This window comes from Melospiza georgiana, chromosome 25, assembly GCF_028018845.1.
Source record: "Melospiza georgiana isolate bMelGeo1 chromosome 25, bMelGeo1.pri, whole genome shotgun sequence".
NCBI classification, from domain to species: domain Eukaryota; kingdom Metazoa; phylum Chordata; class Aves; order Passeriformes; family Passerellidae; genus Melospiza; species Melospiza georgiana.
The window spans coordinates 2,128,953-2,148,943 of record NC_080454.1 but is presented as its reverse complement, the minus strand read 5'-3'; positions in this window follow the sequence as shown (position 1 = coordinate 2,148,943).

Sequence of the window (19,991 nt, the reverse complement as noted above, 5' to 3'; positions counted from 1 at the left end):
ACCGCAGATCTGGGTGCTGCCGGTGCTACCACCAGAAAATTGCAAGGTTTTGTCTTTCTGTGCCAGCAAACTGCTGGACTTGGGCTGTGCTGCCACTGGGAAACTGCTGGATCTGAGCACTGGCAGTGCCAGCAAACACCAGATCTGGGTGGGGCCAGCACCAGGTATTTGCAAGGTTTTGGCTTTCTTTGCCAGAAAATTGCTGGACTTGGCTCTGCCAGAACAGGGAAATATCCAGATCTGAGCACTGGCAGTGGCAGCTAACACCAGGTCTGGGCACCTGTATTGGCATCAGGAAATTGCCAGATTCTGGCTTTCTGTGCCAGCAAATTGCTGGACTTGAGCTGTGCCAGCCCTGGGAAATTTCCGGATCTGGGCGCTTGGGCAGCAAACACCAGATCTGGGTGGTGTCTCATAGTGTGTTTTTATACTTTGTAATACTTTGCAATACTTTTGTTTTTGAATCCCCGTCTTTTTCCCAAATGGTTCATCCCAGATGGTACCTCCCTCCCTTTACCTGTATAATCCCTTTCCCTTGCTGAGATCATCCCCAAATCCCCACCCTGGCTCTCTGTCAATCACTCAGCATCCCATCCCCTCCGTCTAGAAGCTTTGCTCCAGAATGTCGAGTGATTAGCCAGCGGCCAGGGGTCAGTGCCCCAAGCCTTGCCCCACATGCTGTCCTAAATGTCTGTCCCCCAGTCCCCATGCCTTAGGGTCACTTATTGGTTAGTATTGGCAGGGACAGTGTGTGTGCCAGGGACCAGCAGGGAGTGGAGCTCACTGGGCACAGGCCTGGCCAGGGTGGGGTCACCCTGAGATCAGGGACTGAATGTCTGCTGTGAGCCAGGAGAGCTCTGCAGCCCAGGGACACAGCAGGCACAGGGAAAGGGGTCTGGGCACTGACTCCTCTGACCCTCAGGGAGCTCCCCCAGGAGGATCCAGGGCAGCCCCGAGCCCCTCTGGCAGCCCTGGAACAAGGCAGGCACCTCTGAGCCCCTCCATGGCCGCGCAGAGCCTGTGTGGGAGGGGGTCAGTGCAGGGAGCACCATCACCTGCCTCTGTGTGCCAGGCTGAGCAGCAGAGCCCAGCAGAGGCACCCAGGGCCCCAGGCAGCACAGCTCCCGTGCTCTGCGGAGCAGCAGCCCCAGCTCAGGCTCTGGGGAGCAGGGCAGGGGCTGCAGCAATGGCTGCTCGGGCCAGCGCAGACGTGTTCCCCTGGGAAGGGCTCTGGGGGCAGCTGGCATGGGCCAGGAGCAGAGCAGGATCCCGTGGGGGTGCAGAGGAGCCCTGGCAAGAGGCTGCCCTGTCCCTGGGCCAGCAGGAGCTGCCTGAGGAGCCCTGGGGCCAACTCTGCGCTGTGCTGGGCAGCAGGGCTGGCCCTGGGGCTGCAGGAGCTGCCCGAGCTGAGCATCTGCTGAGCATTCCAGACACAGAGTGGCTGTCCCTGACCTCCAGGGCCTCCAGTTCCTGCTGCCGGGCCAGACCTGACTCTGCTGCTCTGCTGGGCTGCGGCTGGGGCAGGGAAAGGCTGAACTGGGCAGTGCCAGGGAGAGGAAAACAATGGAGCCTGTCCCCACAAGTCCCCACAGTGTCAGAATGGTCTCCATGGATCCATGAGGGCTCACAGTGTCACAATGGCCCCTTAGTTCTATGGAGTCCCACAGGGTCACCATGGTCCCCTGGTTACACAAGGCACAGCAGTGTCACAAGGGCCCCTTGGTTCTGTGAAGCCCCACAGGGTCAGTTTTGCCAGTGGGCAGAGTCAGCACCAAAGACACAGACTCCAGCTGAAGAAATTGTGTAATTTATATGATGTATGTCTGCAAAAAATTACAAAAGCAGAAGCTCAGCAATGCACCCAACCATCCCCACCAAAGACTGCCTGCAGTGATTAAGAAAGATCCAGCAGCATTTACCCTCAGGCTTTACCATCCCCCAGACCCACAGAGCAGCTGGGGAAGCTGTCACAGCCAAGGGCTGCAGAGCCACTCCTGGGCACTGGGAATTCCTGCAGGTGCCTCCAGCCCCAGGTGAGGCTCCAACCCCACTGGGAGAGGGCCCAGCTCTGACAGTGCTGAATGAACAAACTGACAGCACTGCTGGTGTGGCAACATCTGCTTTCATGCTCCTCTTGGGTCCCTCCCAAAGCCTGGCCAGAGCCCAGGAGGAACCAAGGGAGGTGACTTTGATCCTTCAGCCCCAAACAAAGCCAGATGGGGCCTTGTCTGATTTTTAAATACAGAAAGATAAATCCACATTTCACCCATGAACACTTACGGAGATCACATTGCTAATAATATTAGCAATATAAATATAAATTCATTAAGATAAATTCATTAATGAGCAGACACAAATATAACCTTTGCTTGGAAGGTTCATCTGGAGCTCAGCTTTGCCTCAGGGCCCGTTGTTCAGGCCTCAGTCAGGGCCTGGTGAGGCCTCAGTGCTTCAATCAGTGCTTTGACCTACAGATGAAGTGCAACCTTCAGAACAATTTCAATAACACAGTTTAGATTTAGGTATTAGGTATAAAGGCATTGCCTCTTGTTCTTCAATTAAGTGCTGTTCAAGTTCATTACTCAGAGCTATAATTTGCATTCCTTTTAAAACATGCCTAATTAGTTGCTATTCTCTGTTCTTTATCAAATGCCTCTGATTTTTCTTGAGACTGTGTCTCTCTTTAGACAAGTCTCAGTACTCCATTTCCAGCACAAGGTGTCACAACAACTCTAACATTAAATCATAACACACCAAGTGCTCACACTGCAATGATCACAGTGACTGCCGCAAATTTATTTCACAGCAGCCTCTAATTTGGGAGCCAATCCCACCAGGAAGAATTTTCTTCCTTCTGCCACTGTTCTCCTGATCTTTCTGTCGAGGTGATTCCTGATTGTTGGACCTCAAACCGAGCACTGATAGACATTCCTGCCACATTCCGGTCCTGGAATAGCCCAGGTTCCTCCCTGGCCAGCAAGCAGATAATCCAAGGCCGTGAGGTTCTGCAGAGCCCCATTTGTGTTTGTTGGAGCTCACAGCATGTGCTACTGAATATCTTAACAGCATCACTTATTATTTCTTCTAATAATTGATTTAGCTCATTAATGTAAATTGGGTGCAGCCATGCAGGGGGTTTCCATTTCCCCATGGGCCATTGTTAACGGCATGGAGCAAATCTGGGACAGGTTCCCATCTCCTAATTTTTTCAACTGCTCCTTTAACAACCCCTTCACCTGTTCAACCAGTCCTGCAGCTTGTGAATTGTCTGGGATATTAAAAACCCAGTAGTCTTAATCACTGCATTTTTCACAGTAACAGACAAAGCATTCCACATCACAGCATCAGCAAATCCTATAAAAATAGCAAATTTCATCCCTTCCTCCTTTATTCCTTGTATACAATCTCACTAAGCTTACCACTGACATTTGGGTCTTGGCCAGACCTTTTCTGTGGGGTTTTCAGTGTCACAGTGAGCGGCTAAAGCTGGCATATTATAATTGTCAGCCATATTTCACTGGGTCAACTTTTAATTACATAGATAAAAATATAAATTACTGTCTTATATATAACTATTAAAATCAATTATTGTTATTGTTATTGTTATTGTTATTACTAGTAGTAGTAGTAGTAGTAGTAGTAGTAGTATTGCTATTATTATTAAACTTGCACAAATGAACCTGAGCTCAAGATTTGAACCTTTTGTCACTCTGTGTGGGAGTATTTCAACAACAGTTTTTCCTTCTGTTGGTGCTGTTAATAAAATTCACCCTCGTCTGCCCAAACCCACAAGGTCTTTTCCTTTTTCATGTGCAGCTTTTGGATGCATTTGAAGACATCCAGGGGTTCAGCCTCTTTAACCCGACTGCCCCACTGCTCCACTGGGGCTCTGACCTCAGCCCACTCCAGAGCCAGGAAACTCCAGGGAAGGGCTTCCCAGCTGGGAATTTCTGATGGCACTGATTCCTCACATTGACACTGAACAAGTGACATTTTGTTGGCATTTGGCCAGACTGTGCCAGTTTTGTTTTACCAGTGGGCAGGGTCAGCACCAAAGACACAGACCCCAGCTGAAGGAATCAGTGTCATTTCCTGCAGTTCAGAGCAGCAAAGAATCACAAAAGGAGCAGCTCAGCAATGCACCCAACCATCCCCACCAAAGATTGCCTGCAGAGATTAAGAAAGATCCAGCAGCATTTACCCTCAGCCTTTACCATCACCCAGATCCACACAGCAGCTGGGGAAGCTGTCACAGCCAAGGGCTGCAGAGCCACTCCTGGGCACTGGGAATTCCTGCAGGTGCCTCCAGCCCCAGGTGAGGCTCCAACCCCGCTGGGAGAGGGCCCAGCTCTGACAGTGCTGAATGAACAAACTGACAGCACTGCTAGAGTGGCAACATCTGCTTTCATGCTCCTCTTGGGTCCCTCCCAAAGCCTGGCCAGGGCTCAAGGAGAAACCAAGGGAGCTGACTTTCATCCTTCAGCCCCAAACAAGGCCAGATGTCAGATTTCATGGCCTTGTCTGGCTTCTAAATACACAAAGGTCAATATATGTTTCACTAATGAGTGGCTACATCTATCACACTGCTAATGACCATGCATATTTTATTAGGGAGCAGATACAAAGAGAACCTTTGCTTGGAAGATTCAGCCAGAGGCCACCTTTGGTTCTCGCCCCCGCCTCTCTGCTACTCCCACCCACGGGGGTTTTGGTTGGGCTGGCTGCTCCAGTCCTGGGCAGAGTGGCTGGCAAAGGCTGCCAGCAGGGCTGGAAGATCGCTGCCCACCCAGCCCCGCTCTAAAGCAACTCAGCTGAAGACACAGTGCCCTGACTGGCAGCAAAAGGGAGAATCCCCGCTGCCACAGCCAGCTTGGGCTGGGAGATGTTGGGCCATGAGATGTCAGCAGTGGGAGCACAGCCCTGCGTGGGCTCACCTGCAAAGTGAGTGTAAACTGTGTCTTGCAGGTAGGTGCCACAGCCAAAGTCATGAGTTTGCCTGGCTGGTGTCCAGGTCAACCAGGATATTCCCTGGTTTGATCTCGCGGTGCAGGACCCCGCAGCTGGTGCAGTGCCGCACGGCCTCCAGCACCTGGCGGAACAGCTCCCGCACCTCCTCCTCGGGCAGGAACTGCCGTGCCCGAATGAAGCGCTGCAGGTCATGACACTGCTCTGGCCACTCCATGACGATGTAGTTGGGGAGCCTGAGCCACTTCAGCAGCTGGACCACACCGGGGAAGCCAGTGGACACCTTGGCCAGCAGCACGATCTCCAGGGGTGCGCTGGTGCCATCGGGCTGCGGGAGGAGCACGATGCCGTCAGTGGGGCCGATGCCGTGCCAGGCCTGGGGAAGCCCTCAGCCAGCCCGGGATGCCCTGCGCCTTGTGCTGGCCCCACGCCCGCTCTCCCTCGGGGCGTCCTGCCGTCTCCCACCGTGCCGGGCACCGGCTCATCCCCGGCAGGCAGCCTCGGCTACTGCCGCTGATTCCGCTCACTCACCAGCTCGCCCCTGTGCCGGACGCGGTTCCGTGGCACCCTTTTGATGACCACCTGCAAGCCAAGGGCAGCAGCGGGGTGAGCTCGCCGCCCGCACTGCGAGCCGCATCCTCCGCCCTCCTCCTCCTGCATCCCCTCCTCCTCCGCCCCCTCCTCCTGCGTCCGCCGCCGGCCCTGCCGCTCACCAGGGCGCCGTCCGAGAGCCGCGTGGCCGCGAAGACGCTGCCGAAGCCGCCGCGCCCCAGCAGCGATCCCAGCCGGTACCGCTCCAGCAGGGCCTCGTGCGCCGTCCCTGCGGGCGGGACGCGGCGGTCAGAGCTCGGCCCGGGGCCAGCAACGGCCCCCGAGCGCCCCTCACCCGCCCTGGGCCGGCCATGCCCAGGCCTTCGCTCCCGGGAACGCGGCACGGGAGGCTCGGGGCCGGCGGCCGCGCTGCCGAGCGGCGGAGCTCGGGCCGGGGAAGCCACAGCGGAGGCGGCGGGAGTGGCCGCGCCGTGTGTGTGCTCCGCTGGCCCCGGGAGGAGCCCGGAACCGGGCCGGGGCCGGGACTGGAGCCTGCGTCGGGTCCGGGGCCGGGCTCGGGCCAGGCGGAGCCGAAGGGCGGCGGTGCCGCCCCCGCACCAGGCACTGATGCCCGCCCAGCAGCGCCACCGCCAGTACAGCCAGAGCCGTGCGGAGGCGAGACCGCGGCGGGACGGCCGGGGCCGGGCTCGGGGTAGCCCCGCCCGGGGCCGGGGGCGGGCCGGGGGCATAGCCCGGCCCATCACGGGGAGAGGGAGGCGCGGAGATGAGAGGGACGTCGGGCAAGGGACCGCGGGAGAAGGGTGCGCGACAGTGGCAAAGGGAGAGAAAATTAAAGAAAAAGAGAAAGAGGAAGAAAGAGAGAAAGAGTATTCAAAACTATCTGTTTGCTGATGCCGCCGCTGCTGCTGCTGATGCCGCCGTTGCCGCCGCTGCAACTGAAGCACCGGGGCCGTTCGTCCCCGTGTCCGTTCCCCGCTCGCCCCACGAGCCCCACGTTCGAGCCCCGCGCGCCCCGGGGACAGCCCCTCCGTCTGCCCAAACACGGGAACTTTACAGCGCTGAGCCCGGATGCAGAGCCCTGACTCCTGCACACTGGCACAGCGATCCCCTCGCTTGCTGCTGTGCATTGTCCTTGCTGAGGGTCAGAAACTGCCAGCCCACCTTCCCTTGGGGTAGGATTCCTACCTGACCCAAGCATTGCACTTACATCTCCAGTGTTGTTTTCCAGTACAAACAGGGGAAGGAAAACTGTGTGTGGCTCATGGTATTTTAGAGTGTCTAAAAATCCCTAAGTCAGCGATCTTAGAGGTGAGGTACATCTGGAATTACTGGGTTGCAACATGGAAAAGGGAAGCACAGAAATAAATAAAGAGAAACATCTTGGATTGTTTCTTTCATTTTCATTTTGCTTCTGGAAAGCTGTTTCAGTTTTCCAGGAATCTTCTGTCTGCTCTTCCCAAGAACCTCTCATTGAGAACAAGGTCGAGCTTCTGTCACAAGATTTTCCATCAGGAAATTATGCCACTGGTGCAATTTTCATTGTGACTGTTTGTGCTGGTTTAGGGCAAATTTGGGGAGGAAATCTCCAAAAGGGGTCCGTCTAGAAAGCAAGTTCAAGCGGCCCCTCCTCCTACTAGTTCAGGAAAAGACTTGAGAAAAGTGGGAAAAAACCAGTTTATTTAACAAGTAAAGTATTCACAAGCATGAAAAATGAATAATATTAAATAAAACCTCTGACAGTGCTGAAGAGATGGCAAATTCAGAAAGTTCTTTTTTTGGGTTGTAGTTGGCTCACTCGGTCTCTCCTGAGTCCCTCTGGTGCTGGAATGCAGCGTCCCAGAGCTCGGGGGGGCGACAGGTGTGAGCTGCTGCTGGTGTTTGTCTGGGTTTTCAGTCCAGAGCAGGTTTAAACAGTTCCAAGAAAAAGGAAAGTCACAGTCCAAAGAAACTTCTCTGCCTAAGCTAGCTAAAACCAAATTGCTAGACCTAGGCTGTGAAGGCACCGGGAAATTTCCTAATCTGGGCACTGGCAGTCCCAGCAAACACTAGATCTGGATGGTGCTGGAGTCAGAACCTGAAAATTTCCAAGATTTTAGATTTCTGTGCCAGTAAATCACTGGACTTGGGCTGTGCAGGCACCAGGAAATTTCCAAATCTGGGTACTGGGGCAGCAAACACAAGATGTGGTCGGTGCCAGACCCAGTAGCAGGAAGTTGCCAGGTTTTGGATTTCTGTGCCAGCAAATTGCTGCACTTGGGCTGTGCCAGAATAGGGAAATTTTTGGATCAAGGCACTGGCAGTGCCAGCAAACCCCACATTTCAGGAAGGATTGGATCTGGACCCTTCCCTTCCCTTCCCTTCCCTTCCCTTCCCTTCCCTTCCCTTCCCTTCCCTTCCCTTCCCTTCCCTTCCCTTCCCTTCCCTTCCCTTCCCTTCCCTTCCCTTCCCTTCCCTTCCCTTCCCTTCCCTTCCCTTCCCTTCCCTTCCCTTCCCTTCCCTTCCCTTCCCTTCCCTTCCCTTCCCTTCCCTTCCCTTCCCTTCCCTTCCCTTCCCTTCCCTTCCCTTCCCTTCCCTTCCCTTCCCTTCCCTTCCCTCCCTCAACAAGGTGCCAGAGGGGCTGGACAGCAGCCAGGCAGAAAGGGACCTGTAGGGACTGATGGACAGCAGGCTGCACAGGAGCCAGCAGTGTGCCCAGGTGGCCAAGCAGGCCAGTGGCTCCTGGCCTGGATTAGGAATGGTGTGGCCAGCAGGAGCAGGGCAGGGATTGTTCCCCTGTGATCGGCACTGCTTGGGCAGCACCTCAAGTGCTGTTTGCAGTTCTGGTGCCCCCAATTTAGGAAGGACATGGAGGAGCTGGAGCGTGTCCAGAGAAGGGCAACAAGGCTGGTGATGGGTCTGGAGCATAAGTCCTGTGAGGAGTGGCTGAGGGAGCTGAGGTTGTTTATCCTGGAGAAGAGGAGGTTCAGGGGAGACAAGGCAGTGTCAGGGCACAGGTTGGACTTGATGATCTCCATGGCCTGTTCCAACATTGCTGATTCTGGGATTCTCTGAAATCACCCTTGGAGCAGTTGCAGGATGAGCCCTGGGCCTCCTCTTCAGAAGCTCCAGCAGCCCAGGTCCCTCAGCTTCTCCTGGCAGCCCCAAAGCCAATTCTGTCAGTCCTGCAGAGCCTCTGCAGCTCCTCCTCACTGCCCAGAACAGGGAGCCCCAGAGCCAGACACAGAAGACCAGATGTGCCCCCCTGGCCTGGGGTGTCTCTGGCAAGGGAGCAGCACCAGGCATTGCAGGAGCCTGCAGACAATTCCTGCAGCACTTGTAGGATTATCCTGCTGCCCAAGGGACGTTCCCATGGTGCCAAGTCAGGAACTGCAATGGGGAGTGGGGCCAGAGAGGAAAGGGCAAGAAAGAATGGGCTGTTTGCAGAGGAGGGAACAGGGGTGGGCAATCGGAAGACATTTGTACAGGAAGAGGAAAGAAAGCAAAGGTGAAGCCAAGGAAATGCTCAGGGCAGTTTGGGGGTGGCTGCCAGGCAGCCCTGACTCTGAGCAACAGCACCTGCAGTGGGACAGGAAACTCCCAGCTGATGGGAACAAACTTTCTGGCTGAGTGCAGAGGCCCGGACAAAGCTGAGTGGTTTCCCTGGTGTCCCCCAGCCCTTGCTGGCCCCAGGGGCTGATGGCATTTGTGCTCCCTCAGGTTCATGTCCCCATACCAACAGCATGGGGGTGCTCCCCCTGTTCTGTGCAATGCAAACAGGGGCTGCTGAGCCAGTGCTGCCGTGTCTGTGCCTGCAAGGATGGGGCACCTGTGTGAGCTGGGGGAGAGGCCAGGGCTGCAGAGGGGGGATGTTGTTGGCAGCTCCATCAAGACGCTCTGGGATGCTGCCCTGGGCTGTGCAGCGCACTGGGAATAGATCAGCCCCTGCTCTGCTGCTCCTTCCCATCTGCCCCAGGGCCCTTGCAGAGCCCCAGCCATGCTGTTTGCCCCCAGCCTGCCCACAGCCAGCCTGGGCTGCTCACAGGGGTTTTCTGTGCTGAGCATCGGCCTGGGTGTGTTCTTGGGAGAGCCTGGGCAAGGAGCCTGGAGCCCCCAGGCCCTGGCCTGAGGGTTCAGCGCTGCCCCAGCAGTGCCCATGGCCTGTCCCTGCTGCAGCCCTGGCACTGTCACCCCCAGGGCTGTGCCCGGTCCTGAGAGCACTCAGGCCCTACAGCAACACCAGGACCACCAGGGCAGCCAAGGGAATCTAGATAGCCCTGGCAGCTTTTGTCTGGGAGGTACTATTGGAAAACCATATAAAGAATTTTGGAGGCGGATTCTCAATTTTGGCCATGGATGGCTGGACTTGAAAGTGTTTTTTTCAATGGGAAGAAAAGAACGGGCCCCCAGTGTTTTGAAGGCACTTGAGGGGTGACCCCTAAGAGGCCAAGGCCAGCCAGAGCAGTCTGTCCTGTCAGGTTTCATATGGGAATAATCGTCGGATATAATCAGATTTGGGGGAGGAATCCCAATTTCAGCCTTGAACCCCTGGAGGAGAAGGACAGTTCTTTCCCACAGGAAGGAATGCACAGAACTCCAGGGTTTCAGGGGATGATAAGAAGCAACTCTCAACATGCCAAGGCCAGCGGGACCAGTCAAGCAGCCCCCAGGAGGCCCAGCCACCCAGATCTGTTCCATGTTCCTGGATCCTTGGGGCCCTGCAGCATCAAAATTGCCCCTTGGTTTCATGAGGCCCTGTAGGATCACCACAGATCTTTGTTTCCATGAGGCCCAGTGATATAACAATGGTCTCCTTGGCTCTGCAGTGGCACAATGGCCCCTTGCTTTCCATGAGGCCTTGCAGTGTCCAAATGGTTTCCTTCTTGCCATGGGACTGTACAAGGCCACAATGGCCCCTTGCTTCCATGAGGTCACAGTGTCTCCAAATGGCCCCTTGGTTCTATTGGGTTCCCTGAGATCACAGTGGCCCCTTGGCTCCAGCAGGCCTGGATGTGTTACACTGGCCCCTTGTTTCCATGGGGACTCACAGTGTCCCAATGGCCCCCTGCTCCCATGAGGCCTGTCACAATGGGATGTCACAATGGTCTCATCGCTTCCACGAGGCCCTGCTGTTCCACAATGGCCCTTGAAGTGTCACAATAGTCCCAGTGGATTCCCCTGCTGGTTCACAATGGCCTCCTTTGTTCTGTAGTGTAACAATGGTATCCTTGATTCCACCGTCAGAATGGCCCTGTGGTCTCATGGAGCCCCCACAGCCCCTTATGGAGCTCCACAGCCCTTTATGGAGCCCCACAGCGTCACTTTAATCCCCTTGAGTCCATGAGGCCCTGCCATGCTACAAGGACCCCTTGGTTATACAAGGCCCTGCAGTGTCACAATGGCCCCTTGGTTCCAGTGGTCCTGAAGTGTCCTAATGGTCTCCATGGTTCAATGAGGCCCCACAATGTCACAATGGACTTTTGGTTCCATGAGCTTTCGTACTGCCAACAACAGTCTCCTTGGTTCCACAGTGTCACAATGGACCCTTTGCTCCATGAGGTTCATTGGTGTAACGTGGACGCCTTGATTCTGTGAGTTTGTGTTAGTGTCACAATGATCTCCTTGGTTCTGCAGCCCTGCTGTGGCTGCTGTGTAACAATGGACCTGTGGTACCATGAGGTTCCATAGTGTCACCATGGTCCCTTTGGTTCCATAAGGCCTTGCTATGCCACAATGGCCCCTTGGTTCCATGAGGTTCTGTACTGTCAACAAGGATCTCCTTGGTTCCACAGTGTCACAATGGATCCTTGGTTCCATGAGGAGCCTGGCCTCCCACAGCCCCTCACAGCTCCCCATGGCCCCTCATGGCCCCTCACAGCTCCCCATGGCCCCTCACAGCCCCTCATGGCTCACTCACAGTTCCCCATGGCCCCTCACAGACTCTTACAGACCCTCTCAGCTCCTTGCAGCCCCTCATGGCCCTTCACAGCCCCTCATGACTGCCTCACAGTTCCCCATGGCCCCTCACAGCCTCCCACAGCTCATGGCTCCCTCACAGTTCCCCAAGACCCCTCACAGCCCCTCACTGTGGATGCTCTGGAAGAGAGAGAGAGAGAAACAGCAAGTGTTTCTCACAGCAGCATGTGAGAATTTTTAGGGTGTTGTAGGGATGTGATAACTTGTTAAAAAAAAAATATAAACAATCTGCAGGTGGTATTCTTCTACTTTGTCTTTCTGTTCTTCTCAAGCACAGTGTAATGTATTTTTGTTAACCAGCCAATCAAACAGAATAAATCATCTCACGCTATAGAAACCACAAGGTTCTCTTGAATAAAACCTTCTTTCGCTCTCTCTACAAACTGCCTCCCGCCTGTTCCTGTGTCATTCTCGACTCAAGAGTGACACCTCACAGCCCCTTATGACCCCTCACAGTTCCTCACAGCCCCTCACGGCCCCTCACAACCCCTCACAGCCCCAGACGCGGGGCGCCTCCCAGAGAAGGAGGAGTCGGGCCCTGCTTGTTTTCCTTTCATTTCAGTCCCTTCATTACAGCGACAAGTAAAGAAAGGCTGAAATGGAGCCTTTCCCCAGCGTTTCCCTCGGGGTTAACTGTGGCCTGAAGCTCTGTGCTGGCGCTGGCCCCAGCGCCACCATCCCTGCAGCCGCCAGGCCTTTGCTGTCCCCCCTGTCGGTTCCCTGTCCCCGAGTCCCGCCCGGCTCTGGCAGCAGCAGCAGCCGCAGCGCAGGGGGCGCCGGCGCAACCCAGCCGGGGCTCCCGGCCAGGAGCAGCAGCAGCACCGGCCCCTTCCCGCCTGCTCCTGCCTCGGCTCCCAAGAGCTTTTTCCAGCTCAATTCTGGAGCAGAGCAGCCAGCACCCACACACAGCCCTGACTGCTCAGGGCCCGACTGTGCTGCCCCGAGCCAGCCCTCAGAGGAAGAAAGGATCGGATTCCAGAGCTGTTCACAGCACTGTTTTACTCACCCTGGGGTGGCAGCAGGAGGCTGCTGGTGCCTTTGCCTTGGGAATTGGGGATCATGGCTGCTCTTGGCCCTCTTCTGCTTGCCACCTGAATTTTATCCATGAAACTGCAAGTGCCTCTTTCAGTTGGTGCTACCCACTGTGCTTTCATGACAGTGATGTCAGTATTTTTGTTGCAGGCATAAAGATCAACACATACTGGAATGCTCACCAACCTCAAGCTCTAAGGTGAGGGGAATTAAAGCCTCGCAGGCCACATTTGCAGTGCTCATACACAGCCCTGTTGCTGGCACTGATGAAATAGAATAAGCTGACAGAGGCCATCACAAAAATTGCCTCTGCAGTGTGGAATTAAACTAAAAAATCCACCAGGAGAAACAGAAACCAGAACGTCTCGACTCGCTTCACGGCTCCTTCCCAGCAGCAGGAAACAGAGATGCCCAGAGGTGTTTTGCAGTGCTGCTGCCCCCAGTTTACAGCCAGGCTTGTATTCCCTAACAATTCCTGGTACCACCTCCTGTTTTCTTAGCCTGGAACAGTAACAATGAAAACCTCACCAATGGCACAACTCCCCAATCCACCAGCAAAAGAAAAGACAAGTTGTCAAGTTCTCCAAACCTTTGTCCTGCTTTGCTGCAAGAGTCCTGCTGCAGGCACAGTGTGGAAAGCCAAGAGAAGCCGCAGGTGGTGGCACATCTTGTGACAGGAGCTCGACCTCATTCTCCAGGAAATGTTTTTGAAAAGAGCAGACAGTATTACAGAGAAGATTCCTGGGAAACTGAATCAGCTTTCTAGAAGTGAAATGAAAACGGAAAGAAATAATGTGAAATGTTTTCCTCAATTTATTTCTGTGCTCCCCTTTTCCATCTTACACTACTTCTCCATGCCATTAATTCCAAATGCATCTCACCTCTGAGATCAATGACTTAGCAAGTTTTAGACACTCTAAAATACCATGAGCTGCACAGTTTGCATTCCCCTGTTTTCGTTGGAAAGCAACGCTGGAGACACAAGTGCAGCGCTTGGAAGCCTGTAGGCAAGGAATGTGCCCTGGCAGTGTGTGACCCTCAGCAGGGACAATGCTCAGCAATCCTGCAGACAGGGAATGTGCCCTGGCAGTGTGTGACCCTCAGCAGGGACAATGCTCAGCAGCGTTGCTGTGCTCGGTCTCCATGGAACCATGCCAGGAGCAGCTGCTAAGCTCAGAAGCCATCGCAGCCCCCACCCTGCCCCAGAGCCCCTTGGCAGGGTGGGCTCCTGCCCTGGCTCTGTGTGCCAGGAGCCGGCAGCGCTGGGTGCAGGGAGCCCAGGGAGGGCACAGAAACGCTGGGTGAGAAATGCTGGGGCACAGCGAGATGGGCGAGTGCAGCCGGCCAGGGCAGAGGAGCAGCACGCACAGGGGGCACAGCCTGCAGGACAGATGGCCAGGGGGAGAAAACAGCAAACTTCTCAGGAGGGTGGAGAACAAACTTTTAGTTGCAAACTTCAGAGAATGAGGTATTTGGGAGATCTGAAACAGCATTGAATTACAGTAAATCACTTGACAAAGCACTGACTGAGCAAACTCTTAACTTGTCCAACTTCAAGTTATCCAGATTTCGATAAAAGGAAGTCAGGAAAAGAGAGAGAGGGAGAGAGAGATCCCCAGTCAGTCTTGGATCTCAGCTGCTGTGAGCTCTGGGGCCGTGGGATGTGTCAGTGTCACACCCGTGTCACAGCCTGACCTGCTCTGGTCCCTCTCTCAGGTGGGTGACTCCTGAGGGTGACTTTCGGGGTGCCAGGGGCTTGGCAGACAGCTTGGGGCTGGGCCAGAGTCTGCAGTGGCTGGGGTGGGACAGTGACCACCCCACCTATGCAGAACTCTCCCTGCCCCAAACACCCACTGGAGATGTCTGGGGCCGTTCATCATTTCTCTGCTTTCCAGCACTGAGGTAACGGACTCTGGCTACAGCTCTGAGCTTGGCCCAAGGCAACCACCCCTGGCAATGGGGCTCCATGGAGCTGCTCTCAGGAAACCCCCAAGAGCTGGGGAGTGCCCCAAAACCACCTCAGAAATGTGAGATACCTCAAAATCTCTTCAGGAATGTGGATTATTCAAAAACTCACTCAGTAACAGGTTCGCCCTCCCTTCATCATCCCCAAACTCTGGCTGTCTCATTCCAGACCCCAGCCCACCTCCCCAGTCCTAATCCCAACCCCAACCCATCCCACTCCTCCTGGACATCAAGACCCCCTTCTCAAGCTGTACTTCCCCCATTTCCCACCTCCCAAACCCCATCCCACCCATCCTGCCCCACCTAATGCCCATCTCACCCCTCCTGATTTGAAGCCCACTTCACCCAATCCCCTTCCAACGCCATTCCACCCTGAGGGGCTGTGGAATCGAGGAATTCTAGGATGGGATTGAGTAGTTTTCAGTGGCATTGAGCAGTTTTGAGCTGACAGATCAATCCCTCTCGTCTTTTGGAGTGCCAAGAAATAAAGACAATTAAACCAAATACCCCAAACCCCCCCGCCATATCCTCCCAGATGTCTCCCAGAATCCAATATTTCCCCAAAACACAAGGAAAATGTGAGGCTTTAAATGCCTTTGATGAATTTGTTGACTTTTACTCCAACTTTCTGTGTTTTGAAGGGAGGAAGATAAATCAAAGATAATTAAAGGCAAAATAAAAGGAACACCAGCCACTTCTGACTGTATAAAAGGGAATGTGGGTCACCAGGTCTCTGACCATTGTGGGTCCTCTGATGAGGATGGAGTTGGAGCAGTGCATGAATCTCTTCCTGCAGTCAGGGCATTTGCAGGACTTCCCTTACCAGTACTTCCATTGGTGTCGGGTAAAGAATGACGGGTCTGAGAAGCTCTTCCCACACTGGGGACACTCGTAGGGCCTCTCCCCCGTGTGGATGTGCTGGTGGGTGACGAAGGTGGAGGTGTGTCTGAAGCCCATCCCGCAGTTGGGGCAGCAGAAGGGCCTCTCCTCTGTGTGAATTCGTTTATGTACAAGGAGGTGGGTGCTGGTGTGAAACCTCTTCTGACACTGGGGACACTCGTAGGGCCTCTCCCTGGTGTGGAACCTGTGGTGGACGACCACATCGGACCTGTGGCTGAAACTCATCCCACATTCCAAGCACTCGTAGGGCTGTTCCCCAGTGTGGATCCTCTGGTGGCTGATCAGGTTGAATCTCTTCCTGAAGCTCTTCCCACACTCCAAGCACTTGTAGGGCTTCTCCCCATCATGAAGCTGCTCTGGGGCAACCAGCTCTGAGCTCTGGCTGAAGCTTTGTCCACCTTCTTGGCACAGGGTGGGTCTTTCCTCCTCGGAGCACCCTGGGCTGGCTTTGGAGCCCATCGTCATGGGGGATTTCTGGGGATTTTCCTCCCCAGTGGAATTCTGCACTGTGGAGTCACTCAAAACAGCCTCTTCCACGAGGTTCTGCTGTGGGGATTTGTCCTCTCTGGTCTCCATCCTCAGCTTCTTCTCTGGGGGAGTGTCACGATCCGTCCTAGTGGACAGATACCCTGATGGTTTGTAGGAATGATCTCAGGGTGCAAAAACCAACACGGTACAAGGGGGTTTGCAGTGATAATCAAAACAAATGCAATTTTATTAAAATAATCACAGCAAAAATGCGATAGAGGGATTAAGGGAGAGAAAAAGATAGAGAAAGAAAGAGAGAGAGAGAGAGAGAGAGAGAGAGAGAGAGATATCGGGGATATAGCTACCAACGCAGAGACAAAGTCTTTGGGTCCTTTGGTCCAGTCCAGTCGAGGTCCGCCTGCTACGCTGGGGAGATCTCAAAGGCTCTAGCTAACTCAGAGGTTTTTATAACTGAAAATTGCGAGGGGGGGGAAACAGATACAATAGGGAACAGATGTAACAGGTAGTCTATGTTCTCAGCAGTAAATTAGAGGCATTGTTTTCTTGCTCCAGTGGTCAAAATCTGCAGGCAAACATCTTGTTTCGGTCAGCTTGCCTCCCCCACACACCTCCCCGGGCTGGGGGTTTCAGTCCCAGTCCTTGGAAGGAGCAGAGGGGCCTTTTAGGAGTTTCATGTCTCAGTCCTTGGTGGAGAAGCTTCGCACATCTCCGTCTGTCTGTCACGGTGGTTGTAAAACAGGTGAGGGTCCACCCAAAACTCAGGAGAAGTCCAGCCAGGCCGAGAGGTGGGACAGCTTCCAAAGCTGCTATTGTTGCAAACGGGGCACGGTGCCCTCTTCTTAGCATACAGCAAACACACTTGTGAAAACAATAGCTTAACACTGAACTTTCAGGTCTCAGGGCCTATGGCGTGTGACTTTTCTCCTTCAGAGCCAGATATAGACGGGGGGTCTTCTCTTCAGTGGTCTCTCAAGGACGATCGTGAGGCAGATGAGGGAAAATTCTGACAGACTCTCACACGACCCCGTGACTCACGATTGTCTTGAAGGGATCTTCATCAGCAGAGCTCTAGAATGTCGCTGATCAGTCTTGCCGTACTGTCTCTGCTGGAAAAGCAGAGACAGTATGTCAGAGAGAAAAGAGAAAAGGAGGAAAAGAAAGGATAGGAAAAAGAAGGGGAAAAAGGGAGACAATAAACAAACATAATTAATATTGATTATCATAACAATTTTCACAAAGGATTAATTAATTAAAACAATATTCTTTTTATAAGAATTTCAAAGAAATGGTTAAAACAATCACAAATAATCAAAAGCAAAGCAATAAAAAAATCACCATATAAGCATTAACCTTCAAATAATTTTCTAAAAGAAGTCACTAAAAATCAAAAACAATTTTCACAAAATCATAAAAGAAAATCTGGATTACTCTAACACACATATGCTTAATTCATAATTGCTTTGTGTCAAATGTCTTGGGGATTTCCACGGTGCAGGGGACATCAGCCAAATTGTGTGCAGCAACTATAGATATCATCAATCTTGTCAGCTGTTTCACCGTCTTCTAATTTGTAACTACTAGGATTGCTGAGAAAAATAAAACCAAACAGAATTAAAATCAAAAGGATTAAAAGGATAACAATGGGATGACACACACTGTTAGGACACTCATAACAGTAGGAGACCACCCAAAAAGAGTATCCTACCACCTGTGCTCAGCATCTTTCTTCACTCTTTCCATGACACGGTGTATCTGTCTCATGGTATGAGGAACAGTCACCAGGGTCTCCTGTCCACTTTCCTTGATCTTCTCCAGGATTTCAACCAAGTTCTGATGGAGCAGCAGTTGTCTTACCAAAGTGAGATTCAGCTCAATAGGAGTAGGCATCAGTTTGTGAATCAGTGTGTAGTTAGATTGCCATAGGTAGTGAGAAGTGACTGGAGCTTCACAAGAAAAAATCACATCCTGAAATCCTAGTAAAGATACAAGCACAAAATTTTGAATGATTTTTAGTATCTACTATAACATTTTATATGAGCACAAAATCACAAATAATTCTAAAACATGCACATCTACTGTCTACGTATATAAGAACTGTTTCAGAAGTCTCATTAGGACAAATCTCAAAGTGACAGATATTTTGCTCTATGTCTTAACAAATGTCTTGAGCTATGATTGGATTGCTTTCACAGATGAACTCTTATTGTTCTCAGACAATACAAGATTCCAAATTACCAGTTTGCCATTTCTTATTAATTTGACGGGCCTATTCCCTATGTTCAGAAAGATGGCTCAGTCGTAATTCAGTTCTAATGCTATAACAAGGAAAATTAAATGCACTAAGGTATTGCATATGGTTAACACGAAAACTGTGGCTGTATTTAAAATGGGGTCACAGGTAAAATTCAGTAGGTTTCACCAGGATTGGAATTCTCTTTCAAAGTCAGTGGCACTGTCCCAAATTATTTTCTAAATTTGTGTGGGAAAAGTGCCTTCTTCACCTTCTCTTATAATTGAAGCAAAAACTGTCTGCATCTACAATTGTGTCTGGATATAGCTGAGAGCCAAAGAAACATTGTTTTGTGTAGCACAAAGTGCATCAATTATCAATTTGTGATCATTTAGATTTACCTTCTCCCAATTTGGTAATATGTTTGATAGCAACCACTGGTGTGTTCACAAAAGCCAGTAAGAATGACTGCAGTGGTTGCTGTAATTTGATCAAATCTCTAATTGTGACAGCCAATTGATTCAAGTTGAAGTAATTTACATGTTATGTATAATATCATCACCTGGTGTTACCGTAAAGGGAAGGGAAAACATTATTTCTGTTGTCCATCACTAGTGTTATCATGGTTTATCAGGTCTTCTTGTCCCTCGGAGTTCTTCTGAAAAAGTAAACACAACAGACTGCCATGAAGAGGCAGAAAAAGTTAGAACAATGGAATTGTCAGAGAGGTTTTGAACAGCAGTGGTACTTCCCCTACAGCAGCAGAGGGTCCACCAAAAACAGGTTGTCCAGGGTAATGTGCTGGGTTCTTGAAATCATCTGGTCCCTGTAGTGAGGGAATTATGCTTGGAGCTGTCGGGCAAAAAGCAGTGATTTTGGAACAGTCATTTACCCCCCCATCTATAGTAAGAGGTGTGAGAAGTCCATTCAATCTTTTCACCTTCTGCCCAATCCTGCACACTTTTGACAGTAGAGTGAGAAACGTTGTCAGGTTGAATTTCCTGTGGGTTTAGGAAAATCCCAAACCATCCTTGCATTGCTTTAACAGTATTATCTCCTGTATCTCTTTTAAAAGCATCAGCCTGGAGCAACCCAAGTATAAACATAGCATAGGACTTGGTGTTAGTACAGACAAGAAAGCAATTCTGTCCCTCGCTTTGGAAAATACACCAAACAGTTAACAGTTCCCCAACCTGGGCATTGTCCTGTTCCTCTCTGTTAGCAGAAGTGGGGGAGAGAGGAGGGGTTGCTTTAGTCACAGAGGCAGGTTTATTTTGTCTGCTACCCAAGCTCCCAGTTTCTTGGATTGCCCAGTTCTTCTCCATCTCCCTGGGAGCCAAGCCAACCACAAACACTCCCCCTTCCCAGGTAGTGTACCTTTTCTCAGCATCTTTGAAACCACGGGAATAAAAACCAACAGGCTTTGTCCGACCCTCAGGACCCTGCTGCCACATAGGAATGGAAAGCCGTGAGGAGGGAAATCCCCACTCCACCTGAAAGGGGTCTGTGGGATGGATAGGGTCCAGTGCTTGGTGTGCTGTCACTTCAAGAATCAGCGATTGCAATGTTTCCTTCTGAGAAGTCCAATCCCATTTTATTCTTTTTCTCAGCAAGTCATAAAGGGGAACAAAAGGGTCATTCTGGTTACTAAGAAGTTTCTCTGGTCTTTCTATAGGAGACATAGCTACTATGGTTTTCTGGAGGAGAATTGCTGTAGGTTTAAGTGTTTCTGGAAGCCCTTGAGTTAAAGAGGTCATAATTTCAGGCTTTACAGGTGATTGGAATGGAGATTCAAAACCAGGAATTAATTACTTTTCATGGATTGTTTGCAGGCAGCTGGATTTATGAATGTTTTCCAGGAGTTGGTCAAGGGTACCAACCAAAGGGTCTCCTTTTGCCAAGGGGT